This window comes from Oryctolagus cuniculus, chromosome 8 (assembly GCF_051225735.1).
Source record: "Oryctolagus cuniculus isolate XC-2025 breed Fujian yellow rabbit chromosome 8, ASM5122573v1, whole genome shotgun sequence".
Classification (NCBI taxonomy): Eukaryota; Metazoa; Chordata; class Mammalia; order Lagomorpha; family Leporidae; genus Oryctolagus; species Oryctolagus cuniculus.
This window is the reverse complement of record NC_142874.1, coordinates 50,675,234-50,691,362: the sequence shown is the minus strand read 5'-3', so window position 1 is coordinate 50,691,362 and position 16,129 is coordinate 50,675,234. Positions and strand designations below refer to the sequence as shown.

Genomic DNA, 16,129 nt, shown 5'->3' with positions numbered 1-16,129 from the left:
CTGAAGGGGGGTGGAGGTGAGAACTGTGGGAGCATGTGAGATACAAGGAGGGGAAGCTGACTGGGGGTGCTCTCCGTCCCCTCCCCACTCCCACTCTGGCTGACAAGGAAGGCCTGCTCTGTAAATTAAACTTAACCCCTTATCTGACCTGGCAAGGACAAAGTACAGTGGCTTGCAGAGAAACTTCTTTCTGGGAGCACCGTAGTTATTCAAAGCACCAGAGAAGGCAGAGGAGAGGAGACTTGCACCGGGAAAGCGTTCATCTTGAATGTTCAGTCCCCTTCAATGACGAATGTCTTCCTATGTAAAGAAGAAAATTACACACAGACATACTAACTGAGATGATCTCTAACTCTTCACCACCATTGCCAAAGAAAAAACAAAAGCTAAATGCATGCGTTTCTACACTTCGAAGAAAGTACTTTGGGTAAAAATTAACTATTAAGTAAGCAGCTTTTCCCAGCAGAGAAAATGTTCAAGTTCTTAAGGACAGCCAGGTTGTGAGAGGAAAGAGTCTAGTGTTATAGCAAATATTGTTTTAATGCTTATAACAATTACCTCCTTGAATTAGTTTTTCTTGTGTATTTAGCAGCTGCTAAAAACAGTTAGTAGGCATGACATCTTGAGTTGCTGCATGGTATTTTTAAAAATCTGTAACTTTCGGTCTGTCAGATAATATACACTGGACAGTTTTTAAGCGAGGAATGCTCCTATTTTGATAACAGGGTGATGTTTAAGAGGACGCATCTGTTTTTGTTTTTATAAGTAACCCACTGCCTAACAGCTGAAAATAACTGCAGTTATTTTAAACAGATGGCCCCACGTTAATAGGCAAGAAAGTAGAAGTGAGTCTGTTTCTCAGTTTTTTTACCCTTCACACAGAGAAATGGCAAGAATAATTAGCAGAATAAGGAGCAACTTCTAAGGGACGGATGGGATTTGTAGGTTGAGCTGTTTTGGTAGTCACAAGCCATTATAAATTGCTTAATTTCCTACTTTCAGGTCAAATTTTTCAAAATGATCACTACATTGTTGAAATAGATCTCTTGATTTTTACAAGACACATTGCGGTGTAATATATGGAGGCTACAGAAACTTATTTAAAAGCTTTGAAGTCTTCAGAGGGTGGTAGTTGGTGGCAACATGCTAGTGTTTTATGTAAGTTGGGCCTTGCCAAGATCAACAGGAAGAATATAGGGTCGAGACATTCGTGATTTTTTGATTTACACATTCCTCAAGGATCTTGAGCTGATAGTTAACATGCACATTTCTTCCACTTCCTTTTTTTTTTTTTTTTTTAAGTTTTTATTTATTTATTTGAGAGGTAGAGTTATAGACCGTGAGAGGGAGAGACAGGAACATCTTCCATCTGCTGGTTCACTCCTCAAATGGCTGCAACTGCCGGAGTTGAGCCGATCCAAAGCCAGGAGCCAGGAGCTTCTTCCGGGTCTCCCACATGAGTGCAGGGGCCCAAGGACTTGGGCCATCTTGTACTGCCTTCCCAGGCCATAGCAGAGAGCTGGATCGGAAGTGAAGCAGCTGTGACTTGAACCGGCGACCATAAGGGATGCCGGCACTGCAGGTAGTGGCTTTACCTGCTACGCCACAGTGTCAGCCCCCGTAATGTATAGTTTTATATATACATACATAGAAATGCTTAGTTTCCCACTTAGCAACTGCCGGAGCCAGGAGCCAGGAGCTTCTTCCAGGGGCCCAAGAACTTGAGCCATCTTCTACTGCCTTCCCAAGCCACAGCAGAGAGCTGGATTGGAAAAGGAGCAGCCGGGACTTGAACTGGCACCCATAGGGGATGCTGACACCCCAGGCAGAGGATTAGCCTAGTGTGCCACAGTGCTGGCCCCGTCTTCTGTTTCTAACATTGAAGAGGATCAACATCTTGAGAATGTAACTGCTAAGTAGTATTTATAAGGGACTTTGAGGAAGGTGGCATTTCTTCAGTATTCAGATGCCGTTATCCATCAGGGAACAGATTATATAGTAGTTACTGTGTCCATCAAATAAAGTAGAGGACTTTTTACTGTTGAAACACTTGACTGTTGAAGCTCACTGAGATTTATTTTTATTACTTCCCATTAGCAGTAATTGCTCCTGGGTCACATCTATGAGCTGAATGTCCTTGGATTTGTCCATAACCCACTTGCAATTCTCTGATTTTGATTTTGCATTTTCTTCACCTGTATTGTTTCAATGGTTACTCAATGATTGAAAGCTTGTGCGTATTCACTGGCCATAAATTGTAAGCCTGTTTATCTAGAATCTTGCTTTTGCTTCTGTCTGAATTTGTTTACATGACAAGTAGTAGACTGACTCATATGAAATAATAAAATTTTAGAACATGGGTCAACAACCTCTGACCTGTGGGCGTGGTTTTGTCCAAGAAGCTTCGTCACATTTTTGAAGGACTGTTAAATGAAAAAGAAGGAAATGAGAAAGAAGCCCTGGGTAGCTTACAAGGCCTTAAATATTCACAACTGGACTCTACAAAAATGTTTGCAGCCACCATCACAGATTAAGGGTATGGGCTCCTGGTCCAGACTGCATTGGTTGTGTCAAGACCTGGCTTTGCCATATCCAGTATGACTCTGGGCAAGTTACTTAATCTCTCTGGGACTTGTTTTCTCATCTATAAATGGGAATAATTATAGTGTCTATCACATGGGGTTGTGGTGAGGGTTAGGCTAATGTGTAAAGTCTATAGAACAATGTCTGGTACTTAATGAGTACTCAATAAATGCTCATAATTATTATTATTACTAATAATAACAGTCTTTTGAAAAAAGTCTTGAAAGTTCATAAACTAGTTCTTGCTTTCAACTCTTGAATGTCCAATATCTCAAAAAGCATTTTCTGATTTCTGTGTCAAGAATGGAGGATTGGGGCTGGTGCCGTGGCTCACTTGGTTAATCTTCCACCTGCAGTGCCGGCATCCCATATGGGTGCCGGGTTCTAGTCCCGGGTGCTCCTCTTCCAGTCCAGCTTTCTGCTGTGGCCCGGGAGGGCAGTGGAGGATGGCCCATGTGCTTGGGTGCCTGTACCCGCATGGGAGACCAGGAGGAGGCACCTGGCTACTGGCTTCGGATCGGCGCAGCGCTGGCCGTAGCAGCTATTTTGGGGGGGGGGGGGGGTGAACCAATGGAAGGAAGACCTTTCTCTCTGTCTCTCTCTCACTGTCTAACTCTATTCGTCAAAAAAAAAAAAAAAAAAAAAAAAAGAATGGAGGACCATTTTCTTTTTAATGGAGCCTACATTCCTGAAAAAAGTGAAAACAGAAGTTCACTCAAATGTAGAAGTTGCTTGAGCACATCAAAAGAAAAATAGTGCTAGCTGCTTTTTAAGTTAAAAAAAGGACAATCAATCCTTTTTAAAAAAAGCACATAAAAATTCTTCTATGTGCTTAGGACAAACCTAAGAGGAAATAAAATAGAAATAAGAGACATAGAAGAGAAATAATATTAGAAGGATTCGGAAACAAGAATAAGACAGCAGAGGAGGAGGAAGATTTAGATCAAAAGGCAGGCTGGAGGTTTGTCCAGGATGCTCAGTGTTGACATCCCTTGGGAATCCACCTCAGTTATTCTGTGTGTACATTTAATTCCTCCCATCTGAAGGAAGCTGTGGCTCCTTTGGTTCATTTTTATTGCACAAAAAAAGTTTCAGCATTCAGTCAATGTTTACTGTACATTATATATAAGGTATATTCCCCAGAAAAATCTGTCACATATGTATACATAATCATCATTTAGCATGAGGGTACTTCAAAAAGTTCATGTAAATTGGAATTAAGAGATAAATTTGAGTGCAAAAAGAACAGAAATCTGTATGTAGTATTTTCATAACACACATTCTCACTGAACTTTGATAGCCCCTCATATATGTTGATTTCAGCATTTCGCACCAAAATTTATCTTTTAATTCCATTTTTCCCTGAACTTTTTGAAGTGTCCACATATATTTTTTAGGACACAGCACTTCTATTCCCTTTAACCACTTGCCCTAGTCATCATCATTATTTGTTGAATTCCAAAATACTTCATCTCTGATACCTCTATTTGTTCTACTTGTTCTTTCAAGTAGGGGAAGAACATACATAGCTCTAAAAAAATATTGAAAATGTTTAAAAAACAAATAATGTAATGAAGTATAATTCTGTTTTCTTTTTCCTTGTTTTTTACTTGGATTGTTGTGTTGATGGCTATTGGACTGGAGTATGAGTGTTCCAGGATGGGTATTTGATGATGGCAGGGGACTGAAGTAATGGCCTTGCGTGGAGATTACACAGTGAAGCCGCACATTGATTACCTCATCTTGTTAGCTGATGGAGATGTTTGAGAGGACGACTGAAGAGCTTTCAAGCCCATGGGCTCCCAGGATCGGCTCCTAAGAGCTTGATAATTGCCGCTGCCCAGAGGGACTGTATTAAGAATGGTGTTGGCTCAAGTCTAGGAAAAGACATTTTATGGATGGCGTTAGAACAGTTCCCCACCCTCCTCCTTTGGGTTGATTAGGTAAGGTGACAACTTCCAATCAACTTGAATTTTCCTTAATAGCAGTTACAGAATTCCAAAATCAATGTACTTGGTGGTTTTTTTTTTTTTTTTTTTTGGTCCTTCCTCACTAAAATTTAAGTTTTCTTGAACTGTTGTCCCTCCTGTGGCAATAGTGACACAGGCAGCTGCTCAGATATTTTTAATGAATAAACAGACCAAATATAGTTCATCATTTGTAATTCAAAGTCTCCTTCCCTGATGCATGTAGGTTGGTAGTGGATATCAGTTTAGAGATCCTTGTGCTACAAAGAGCATTTTAAATTTAGAATAAATTATGTTTAACAGGTATGCGTTTGAGAACATAAAAGGGAAGTTGAACCTAAAACTCCTGTTTTCATGGATTAGTGTTTTTGTGACTGAAATGATGAATGGTAAGATAATTCTCAAACCCCCCAAATGTTTGAGAGAGCTTTAAACTTTTGTTCCCTTTATTCTAAGATGCTGCTAGTTTTTGAAGCTGTGTTTGTTCAGATAGAAGTAAATGAAGAAACACTATTTCTAGCCACTCTGCTTGTCTCTATTCTTTAGAGCATACCTTTTCCTAGGCCTGGGATGTAACAAAAGGAGGAGTAAGCTGAGAAAGAGAGGCATGGAGTGCAGCAATGGGTGGACCTACCTTGGAGAGCCCTGTAGGTAACTGCAAGATGTCAGCACCCATTCCTGAATGGAGAAGGGGATTGGGATCAGGGGAGATTGCAGCAAGGGGCCCAGGGAAGGGGTGGGTTAATAAAACAGGAAGTGTAATGAAAAGCTTAGCTGAAGATCTAATAAGGCAGTTGATGAGCTGAAAAAAAGAGAATCTGTTGGAACTTGACCCCGGGAGAGCATTCTCCATCAAGAGGCACAGGGTGGTGACCCTGAGAAGTAGAGAAGCAAGTGTAATCCTACCCCTGCTTAGGACATCCATGGTCATGGTAGTGTAAATGCTGTTTCTTGATTTTAAACTTTTTGACTTAATCTCTAGAGTGAAAAAAAAAAACCATAGACAGTTGAGCTAATTATAGAACAAAATATAAATATTACCCACCTTGGTGGTTTATAGGTACAGAGGTGGATTAGGCAAGGTACAGAAGAATGTAAGGCAAGATGAAGGAAGACGATGCAAATTAACTGCTCCAGGAATTGTAGAGGATGTACCCTAAGGGGATGAACAAGGCCCATGTGCTAAGGCTGAAGCAGGTGATATCATTACCTTGACAGAAAGGGCGGGAAGTGAGCTTTCCAGGCAGGTCTCCGGTAGACGGTGTCTAAGAGTGCCGCTCAGTAGGCTAATCCTCCACCTTGCAGCTCCGGCACACTGGGTTCTAGTCCCGGTTGCCCCTCTTCCAGGCCAGCTCTCTGCTGTGGCCAGGGAGTGCAGTGGAGGATGGCCCAAGTACTTGGGCCCTGTACCCCATGGGAGACCAGGATAAGTACCTGGCTCCTGCAATCAGATCAGCACAAAGCGCCGGCCGCAGCACACTAGCTGCGGCGGCCATTGGAGGGTGAACCAACGGCAAAAGGAAGACCTCTGTCTGTCTCTCTCTCTCACTGTCCACTCTGCCTGTCAAAAAAAAAAAATGATAAATCATATGTAAGCGTATTATTTGGAAACATGAGGTGTCTCCTCCAGTTACCTTATGATAAGAAACCGAATCCCTCCCAGATGAATCAAAGGGAGATCTTCTTAAAAGAGTTGCTTACTGTGCCGTCACCTGGGTTTAGGTCAGGGTCCTGACACTCTTAGGGTTGATGAACAGAGGAAGAAATAAGAAATGCTAACTTATGAAGATTTATTTATTTATTTGAAAGGCAGAGTTACAGTGAGAGAGAGAGAGGGAGAAACAGAGAGAGAGAGATCTTCCATCCTCTGGTTCACTTCCTAAATGGCTGCAACGGCCAGGGCTGGGCCAGGTGGAAGCCAGGAGCTTCTTCTGCTCTCCCACGTGGGTGGCAAGGTCTGAAGCTCTTGGGCCAGGTTCTGCTGCTCTCCCAGGCACATTAGCGGGGAGCAGCCAGGATTGGAACCTGGGTTCCATATGGAATGCAGGTGGCGGCTTCACCTACTGGCCCCAATTACTGGCTAATTGTAAACATTGTAAACAAGCCCAGTGAGGGCTGGAACAATGGGTGACCACCTGGGGGCACTCTGGCTAGGGATGACTGTGGCCACTCCTGGAAATTGGGAATGGAGGGGAATAAATAAACCCAATCCTCCCCAGACACAGAGAGGGTAGAGTGAAATGAAACAGGGAGGAGGAGGAGGAGGAGGAGGACAAAGGCTAGCCAGCAGGAGTTAGGAAGCAGACTCCACCACGACCAGCTTCTCTTTAGAGTAGAACTGGGGGTGTGGATGCCTGGGCTGGGATGTTGTGTTGCCTGATAAGCGCGTCTGAACCATATGATGTTTTAACCTCCTACAGATAGGAACTTGATAGAACATTTAACATAACCCATTTGCATTGAGCACCTGTTTTTTCCTGTAATGTGCTGGGATCTCAGTGGACAGTAGTGACGCAAACAGGGTCCCTGGCCTCAACTTGTTTACAGTGTGGTTAGAAAAAAAAGATGCTAAACCGGTCAGCAGAAACATAATAAATACGATTAAAAATTGTAATTGAAACTGTAAGTTTAATTGGAGCACACAGAAAAGCTAATACTGCTTATATAAACTTAATTCTTTGATAATGATACTACACTCCACTCATATTTACAATATAATTAATTATTTGGCAGTGGGAGTGATTCTTTCCCTGAGTAGCCCATTTTGCTCTGTTTAACTATAAATACACTACACACTGCAAATCCAATATACAAATGCAACAGCTGCTGCTTTATTGTTGTGTTCCTTGTTACTCGTTTTAATGAATAATTTGAACAGATTCCAAGACATTAAATTAGATCTATAAGCATGCTTTAAGAATTATATCATAATGTTAGTGTATTTAAAACTTAGTGGTGACATCACTGTCTTAATATAGTAGATTTAAAGAAAGTGAATTATTTGAGTTGTTTTACCCTCTATGAATAGTTTGGCAGTACAACAGATAAGGGATAAAACTGAACTCAAGAATCCATGTCCAAATCCAGGGAGCTGGGGAATCACCTCCTTCCTCTTGGCATAGGAACCTTGAGGATAGTAACACGTCACTTGAAAGTCTTTGGTTGAAATTTGCCTTTTCTGGTAGAGATCTGAGGAACAACAGAGACATTGGCAAAAGCATGACAGGAATAGGAATTCTCTTCTGTGTTTCTCGATACTTCCTGTGGCTCAGATTTTGCCCAAAGGGAAAGAAATGAACAACAGAAGACGAACGTCAGCTCTCTCTGTCTGTCTCGCCTACCTTTCCTAGCATTTACAACAGTCTGAGGACAGAAAAGTGGAAGTTCAGTGTCCCTGAGCGTTTGCTTATTAAAATAAACCTTGGAATACTTCATCTGCCCCGATTTAGGCTAAAAGCTGTTGAATCTTTCAAGCTGATGCTGCACAACCCATAGTCATAAGTCACTGATGCTAACTGCTTTTAGTACCTACCAAAATTACCATACTAATGCACTTCACAGAAGGTGTGAAATGATCATTAGGTAAACTCTATTTGAGTGCCTTTATATTCATTTCAGAGTATTTTTATATGAATTATCTCCTTTGATTTTAACACGGCTCTGAAAAGCAGCATTCCAACTATGCAGGCATAGTTTTTAGATGTCCTTAGATATAGGAGGAAATCTGGAACTGCCTCTCCCAAGGTAATTTTATTTATCACAGTCATAAGTAGTAATGCATTGTGGTGGTTGTAGAAATTAAGAAACAAAGCGACTGAGTCACTGAAGCCCAGAAACTGCCCATCACTTGAATCGCCCCCTCCAGGAATCACTTTGTAAAGTTTCGCTCAGTGTGTGCCGTTTGGAACCCTCTGGTTGGCCGTCTTGCAAATGTGTCATTGATGGGTTGTTCACCTATGTGTGTCTCATCTTGGTATTTAAAGAAGTGTGTGTGTTACTGTGAAACTCAGGTGTAAAATGAGCTGCTGGTTATAGGAGAGTCGGCTGTGGCTGCTGATGAAGTCATAGGCAAAGCCCCCGCCCCTCCTAGACAGAAAGATCCTCCCGGGGATCTTCCCAGAGGAGTCACCCAGCCACGCCCGCCATTCCCAGACCAGTCTTTCTTTCACTTTACCTGTTCTTGACTGCAACTCCTGTGGAAATGAATTCTTGGGTTGCCAGAGTCGTCTTTGTGGAAATGGTTCTGTTTTACTTACGCATGTCTAGAACGTCTGAAAACCAAAAATAAAGTGGCCAGAGCACGTCAGTTGGCCCATCAGTTTTGTTTACTTCAATATTAAGAAAGCCATAAACCACCTAGACGCAGTCTAGGTGTCGGTGCTTCCTTAAGAGGTTGTGTTCAAAAGTCCAAAGGTGCTTAAGGAAATAGTTAACCTACCCAAGCTGAAACCACAGCTTTGTCATTTAGACAAAAGTATTTAATAGGAATTCAGAAGCTACCTTCTCGTGCTTGGCTGTCTGATTTGGTACAAGTTCAAAATCCCCTCTGTGGGCTGTTTTGTCTTGTTCTCTTGTGCTGCTTTGTTTCCCCAGATTTTTATAGTGGCTGCCTTTTTAAAAGTTCATTTACTCATTACCGCTCCACTAGGGGGCGGACAAAAGAATGGAGAAGCAAGAACTGAACCTCTTATGGCTCGTTTATGTTCCTGCAAATCTTGGGGGAAGGGTTTTCTACTTAGTTGTGTTTCACATGATAGCATCTGGAGTGGTTTGGGGTCTGCTTTTCTCTCTACATTTAAAATGTAAATACACTGACACAAGTTTGATGGTAAATCTTCAGTTCATTGTCACAGTCCTTCCTTTGCTTTTCTGGGATGTCCCCCATCAGACCACTTCATAATGAGCACTAACCGATTGCCTCTTGATGACGATAATGATGATTGCTGTAGGGTTCATCTTACGCTGCACACCTGCACCCTCACTCCTTCATTCCCACTGCTCGGAGCCTGTTTGTCAGGCATTGTGTGTGTGTGTGTGTGTGTGTGTGTGTGTGTGAGGTTTTGAGAGCAGAGCCGTGGAGGGAAAGAGCCTAGGAGACTGAGTGAAAACAAATGGCTGGTGCTGGCTGCCCTAGAAGCTTCTGGTGGGAGGAGCAGCCCGGGCTGTGAGAGGAAGCGGAAGGAATGCTTGATAGCTACAGTGCTGGGTAGTTTTTATTTCTGATTATTTTTTCAAGCTTCTCCTACCGATTAGAATGTTAGATGGGTTTGGAGTCGGGCATAGGTTGTGGGAGATGAAGCCCTAGCTTTTAACTTGTGTAGTTCTAGAAGGCTTTCTAAAGATGGGGCTTTTCTCTCTTCTTTTGTCTTTGCTCTGGCAAAATCAGTCCAGTTACCAGAAAGTTATCTGCCCTGCCATCCTGGGGTTGCGTTATCTTCAAATGAAAATGGCACTGCTTTGCCTTGTCACTGTCAATTCTTCAACGAATTGAACAAGGTGGTGCTTTTGTTTTTATTTCTTTCTTAAAGCTCAGTTCATTTTAAACAGAGATGTTTTGTTTCTCCTCCCAATGTCCTATCTGTTTTTGGAATAAACCATTCTTTGTTCATTGTAGATAACTGTAAGTAGATTGTGTAGTCTTTTTTGATTTTTCAGCTATGAACATTTAAATGGCTGAGGGGAAAGGTGTTTATTCTCACAAATCTTCAGGTGGTAAAGCCTAACAAATTGATTATTGAGAGTTTTTTTTTCCAAGGAATTATTCTTCATCTGTTAGGTTTAGTAAATTACTTATATAGTATGAGATTCCAGTCCCTGTGCTGGGAAGCAAGGTGATTGCATTGCAGTTGAGAGGACTGTGCGTTGTTTTAGTTGTTATTTGCTTAGATCATCAACTGCTTACGCACCAAGTTGGTCAAGGCCTAACAGGACATTCTTTGAGTTATAACTAAATGTCTTAATCACCAGAATGTGTCTAGGATGCTCTGCTTAATTAGAAGGCCTGTGGTAAATGAATATATTCAGTTTTTACAGTACTAAATCCATTTTCTTCATTGGGTTTCAAAAAGCATTTCAGGCAGGGCCTCATCTTTCCCCTCATAATCCAGGCGTGGTAAGCAAGACCTGGAAGAAAATCACAGGCCGTGAAAAATTAATGAACTGAAATTTTAAACCTGCCGCAGAAGGCTAGAAATGTCACTCATGAAAGCAGAGATGCATTTGCCTTTATTTTAAAAACCAGCTACTTTATGTGTGTATATGAATTAAGATTACATGAGAATATAAAGAAAAAACATGTCTTTAATAGTAGCTGGATTGTGAATAATTTCTCCCTAACTTTTCAGTTGACTTTGTTATTGCTAATAGTTTACTAAGAATAAATTGGTTAAAATGCTATATCTACTTGCACAGTTTGTTCTCGAGAATACTTTGCTTGGATAGCGAACAACCTTCAGAAATACAGATTCTACCACAGTACTTTAAGGGGCACAGACATTTGAAGCTTAAGACATATAAGACTTAGCCTGTTGCAGCAGGTTTTTCTATCTTATCTCTTTAAGAATTGCTAAATTATTTTTATTATTTATTTGAAAGGCAGAGCGACAGGGCCAGGAGTTGTAGGGAGAAAACAGGTTGTGGCTGGGAGAGCTCTCTACTGCTGTTTCATTCTCCAAATGCCTGCACAGCCAGGCTAGGCCACAACAAAGCCAGGAGCCAGGAACTCCAACCGGGTGTCTCACATGGGTAAAAGGGGCCCAAGCACTTGGGCCGTCATCCATTGCCTTCCAAGCACCTTAGCAGGAAGCTGGTTCAGAAATGCAGAGTAGCCAGGGAACCAGGCACTCTGATATGGGAGGATGGAGGGGTATCCCAAGAGGCAGCTCAACCTGCTGGTGCCACAGCACCCACCCCAACAGCTGCTAAATTTTTAGGGTTTCTTATTTTTTTCTGAAGACTTATTTATTTATCTGAAAGAATTAGAGAGGGGGAGAGAGAGGGAGAGAGATCTCCCACCCACTGGTTTACTCCCCAGATGGTTGCAATGGCCAGGGCTGAGCTAGGCCAAACCCAGGAGCCAGGAACTTCATCTGTGTCTCCCACATGTGTGGCAAGGGCCCAAGGACTTGGGCCATCTTCCACTGCTTTTCCCAGGCCGTGAGTAGGGAGCTGGATTGAAAGTGGAGCAGTTGGGACTAGTACCAGAGTCCATGTGGGATGCCAGTGTTGCAAGTGGCAGCTTTACCAGCTATGCCACAAGGCCGGACCCTGAAGTTTCTTAGAATTAAAGTCAGAAAATAAAATTTAAATCAATACAGCCAAAAACTAATACCAAAGAATGATCTTACATAATTTATAGAAGCCAAATAGACTGGTTTCCTATACTAATAAAATACGCCACTGATTCCTTCATAGTCTTAGTCCAGCTGCTCTAAGCATTCCTGCTGGTGTGAGCTTCACAGTTTTTAGTTGGAACATTTTTTCCCCCTGTTTGATTAGACTTCTGTCACTTTTTAGGAACAGATCAAGAATTAAGAATTGCCTTCAACTTGCCCAAACTAATGTACCAGCCAGGGTGGAGGGGACTTGTGCACCTGTGTCTGTGTTCCACTTGCCTTCATATCTACAGTTGTCTATTGCAGCAGCATCTACAGCTTTGGGGATGAGAAGAGAGAAGGGACCGCTGGAGTGACGAGGGCACTTGTCGAGTGGAAAAATACAGACAGGATGTCCCCTTGTTCTGAATTCCATGAAGGTCAGGCCTTACCACGAGGAACTGGGGGTTTGTGGCACTCTGAAGCCCTCTCATTAAATGGGGGGAGTGGTACCATCTTCTTCTTTCCTGCTTGCCTTCTTCCCCATCCCAAATCCACCTCTCCTCTTCCCTAGTTCAATACCAGCAATTGTGTATTTAAGGTCAAATACCGAAATGTGAATTTCTGTGGTGAAATGTGGGATGTCCTGATGACATCTCTGAAAACCCAAAGCCAACCTCTGAGCTCCAAACTCAAGGTTTATATTTAGAGGACCCTTGTGGATCCTGTATTTTTAAAATGCCGTAAACATGTTTGTGTGGTTATTTTTAGCTTTTACAGACTTTAGTGAACTTCCAAGTTGGCAAGTCAGACACTCGGTTGTCCCCTGCTGCCTCAGATGCCAGCGCTTGGTGAATGACTGCCTGTCTCACAGGGCTTGTACCCTGGGTTAAGCAGATGAGTGTGCAGGTTCTCTTGTGTCCACAGCATCTGGGAGATCTGGATGTCAGTGACTGTATTACTATACTGAGGGTGCTTTTTTTCATTTTTCAACTTGTATAACTGTATAACTTGGGTAAGAATTTTACCAGCTTTGCATGGAGTTCAAGATCAGCTGAGCTCTGTTAAATGACACTGTCATTCCTTGGGCACAGCAGTTGCCTGACTTCTCTTTCCTCCATCCCTTGTCTCCTAGTCCCCAAGCATTAAAGCATATGAACACAAGTCCCTGCAGTCCCTGTCATTTTCAGTCCATTGAATCTACTTCCTGTGGGCCAAAGGTTATGAGGCTTGAGTGGCATAGAGGAGATAAAAGGTTGACAGGAAAGAGAGAACGGGGCTCACTGTAGGGCCAGCACACCAGAAAGTGAGCAGGATAGCACTTGGATTTGTTGAAAAGGAAAAGAGGTAAATGGTCAACGGCTTTTCTTGTGCGATGAGATCATTATTTGCATGAAGCATGGATGAGAAATCAAATGTTTTGTGAGTGTGGACGCCTCCCCCAGCCTCTAGGGGAGGCGAGGGAGAGAGGACAGCAGCAGCAGCAGCAGCAGCCTTAGGCTAAGCCTTCCTCCTGCACACTGAAGATCTTGACTTCACGATCTGTGCAGTGATTTTTGTCTTGTGTTCAATTTTGTACTTAGCTCTCTCTGGATGACCTTATTTGTCCTGGCCTGTTGGACTTAATGGGTTTTTTAGTCAGTGACTCCAGGGTGCATAATTTATCTCTTTGAAAATTAAGGTCTTTCTAAGAAATTTTTCATTGCCACATGTCTTTGTTCTGGAAGCTTTAGACTGAGTTTTATGTTCAAAAGAAAATGATACTGAGCATTGTTTTGGCTTATTACATCTAAATGTAATTATGGAAATTTGAAATTTGTTTTTGTGACATTTCAGTGCTTTTCCTCTAGTTCTCAATACAAGAGTGTTGTTTTTGAACTGTGTTCCAATTCTTAATATAGCAGTGTTTTATTTCACTATAAATTTTGAATGTTCACTGAGAAACTTAGAGGAGAAAATGGGAATATTTTTCTTTGTTTTGCTGGAAACTCACACTAGTTCTACCCCAGTGGTAATTATTTTGGATTGGATAACTGAAAGGGAAATAGAATTTAGAAATCTATTGGTTTTATGGGTGATATATTTTTTAAAAGATTTATTTGTTTGTTTGAAGGAGGGGGAGACAGAGAGATCTTCCTTCCCCACTGGTTCACTCCAGAAGTGGTTGCAAAGGCTAAGGCTGAGCCTGGCTGAAGCCAGGAGTTTCATCTGTGTCTCCCATGTGGGTGGCAAGGGCCCCAGCAGTTGGACCATCCTCTGCTGCTTTGTCCTAGGCACATCAGAAAGGAGCTGGAACAAAAGTGGAGCATCCAGGACACAAATCGGCATCCATAAAGGATGCCAGTGAACCAGGCAACAGCTTTACCTGCTATGCCACAACACCAGCCTCTGGAATATGCGTTTTTAAACTTTTAGGTTGTTATTGAATTTATTTTCAAAGTCATTGATGCACTGAATTAAGCATGTTCTTTTGCAAATAATGGCAATAGTAACATAGGTGATATGCATTTGTGGGGTAAAGAGTTTGTGGAACACAGTGAAATCAAAAGACAGGTCCATGTACTTGGCAGAATCTCAGGCATAAGAGTTTACACTAATAATACACAGTAAGTATTCATTGTGAATTTTATTATTAAGAGCTTCATTCTTTTCACCTTTTCACTGCCTCTCCCTTAAGTTGAAGACATAGACTTTAACACTGAACTGCCTGGGCAGACGCTGCAGCACAGCAGGTTAAGCTGCTGCTTCTGACACCTGCATCCCATATCAGAGTGCTGACTTGAGTCCTACCTGCTCCACTTCCGAACCAGCTTCCTGCTAATGCATCTGGAGGCAGTAGACGATGGCCCAAGTGCTTGAGCCCCTGCAACCCACATGGGAGACCCACACAGAGTCGTGGGCTCCTGGCTTCAGCCTGACCCATTGTTGGCTGTCATAGGCATTTGAGGAGTGAACCAGAGGATGGAAAATCTCTTTCTCTCTTTCTGTCCTTCAAGTAAAATAAAAAATAAACATTTTTAAAAGGCCTGTACTGCACAGCTGCCACTTTCTAACCACATGCAACTAACATTGTTTTTTTTTTTTTTTTTTTTTTTTTTTTTTAATATTTTATGTGGCCGGCGCTGCGGCTCAATAGGCTAAATCCTCCACCTGCGGCACCGGCACCCCAGGTTCTAGTCCCGGTCAGGGCACCGGATTCTGTCCCGGTTGCCCCTCTTCCAGGCCAGCTCTCTGCTGTGGCCCGGGAGTACAGTGGAGGATGGCCCAAGTGCTTGGGCCCTGCACCCCATGGGAGACCAGGAGAAGCACCTGGCTCCTGCCTTCGGATCGGCGTGGTGCACTGGCCACAGCGGACATTGTGGGGTGAACCAGCAGCAAAGGAAGACCTTTCTCTCTGTCTCTCTCTCTCTCACTGTCCACTCTGCCTGTCAAAAAAAAAAAAAAAGATTTTATGTATTTGCTGAGGCCGGTGCTGTGGCGTAGTGGGTAAAACCGCCACCTGCGATTCTGGGCATCGGTTTGAGTCCCAGCTGCTCCACTTCCAATTCAGCTCTCTGCTATGGCCTGGGAAAGCAGTAGAAGATGGCCGAAGTCCTTGGGCCCCTGCACCCGTGTGGGAGACCCAGAAAAAGCTCCTGGCTCCTGGCTTCAGATCAGCGCAGCTCTGGCCATTGTGGCCATCTGGGGAGTGAACCAGCAGATGGAAGACCTCCCTCTTTCTCTCTGCCTTTAAAATAAATAAATACACTTTAAAAAAAAAAAAAAAGATTTTATTGAGAGATAGACTTACAGATGGGGGAGGGGTCTTCCATCCATTGGTTCACTCCCAAAATGGCCACAATCGGAAGAGCTGGGCTGATCGAAAGCCAGGAACCTGGAGCATCTTCCAGGTCTCCTACAGGGTGCAGGGGCACAAACACTTGGGCCATCCTCCACTGCTTTCTCAGGTCATGAGCAGAGAGCTGGACCAGAAGAGAAGCAGCTGAGACATGAACCTGCATCCATATGGGATGCTGGCACTACAGGCAGAGGCTTAGTCTACTGTATCACAACACTGCTCCCCCTTTTCCTCCACGCCCTCCCCCCATATCTTTAAATAAATTAGAAAATCCATTTCTGTTGCACCAGCCACTTCTCAAGTACTGCAGAGCCAGCACAGGTGGCTAGGAGCTCCAGTGACAGTCAGTGCGAAGACCATTGAACAGTGATAAAATTACAACTAGAATTTATAGCTGCATGGGAAGATTTTGTGCCTTTGAGATGAGG

General features: G+C 42.9%; 1 protein-coding gene and 1 long non-coding RNA gene across 17 annotated transcripts in view; one reads left to right on the top strand and one right to left on the bottom strand.

Moving 5' to 3' along the window:
* Positions 1-6,669, bottom strand: part of LOC149125011 (uncharacterized) — a 56,722-nt gene extending 50,053 nt beyond the window's left edge. Inside the window, exons 1-5 of one of the 9 annotated variants that reach the window (XR_016211913.1) lie at positions 6,185-6,669; positions 5,761-6,111; positions 4,321-4,460; positions 2,377-2,423; positions 149-300 (exon numbers count right to left, since the gene is read on the bottom strand). This is a non-coding gene — a long non-coding RNA (uncharacterized LOC149125011). The other 8 variants (XR_016211912.1, XR_016211909.1, XR_016211910.1 and 5 more) reach the window with 8 other exon arrangements.
* The window catches only part of GAB1 (GRB2 associated binding protein 1), a 131,864-nt gene that overhangs the window by 61,965 nt on the left and 53,770 nt on the right, over positions 1-16,129 (top strand). The gene's annotated exons all lie outside the window — the stretch shown is intronic.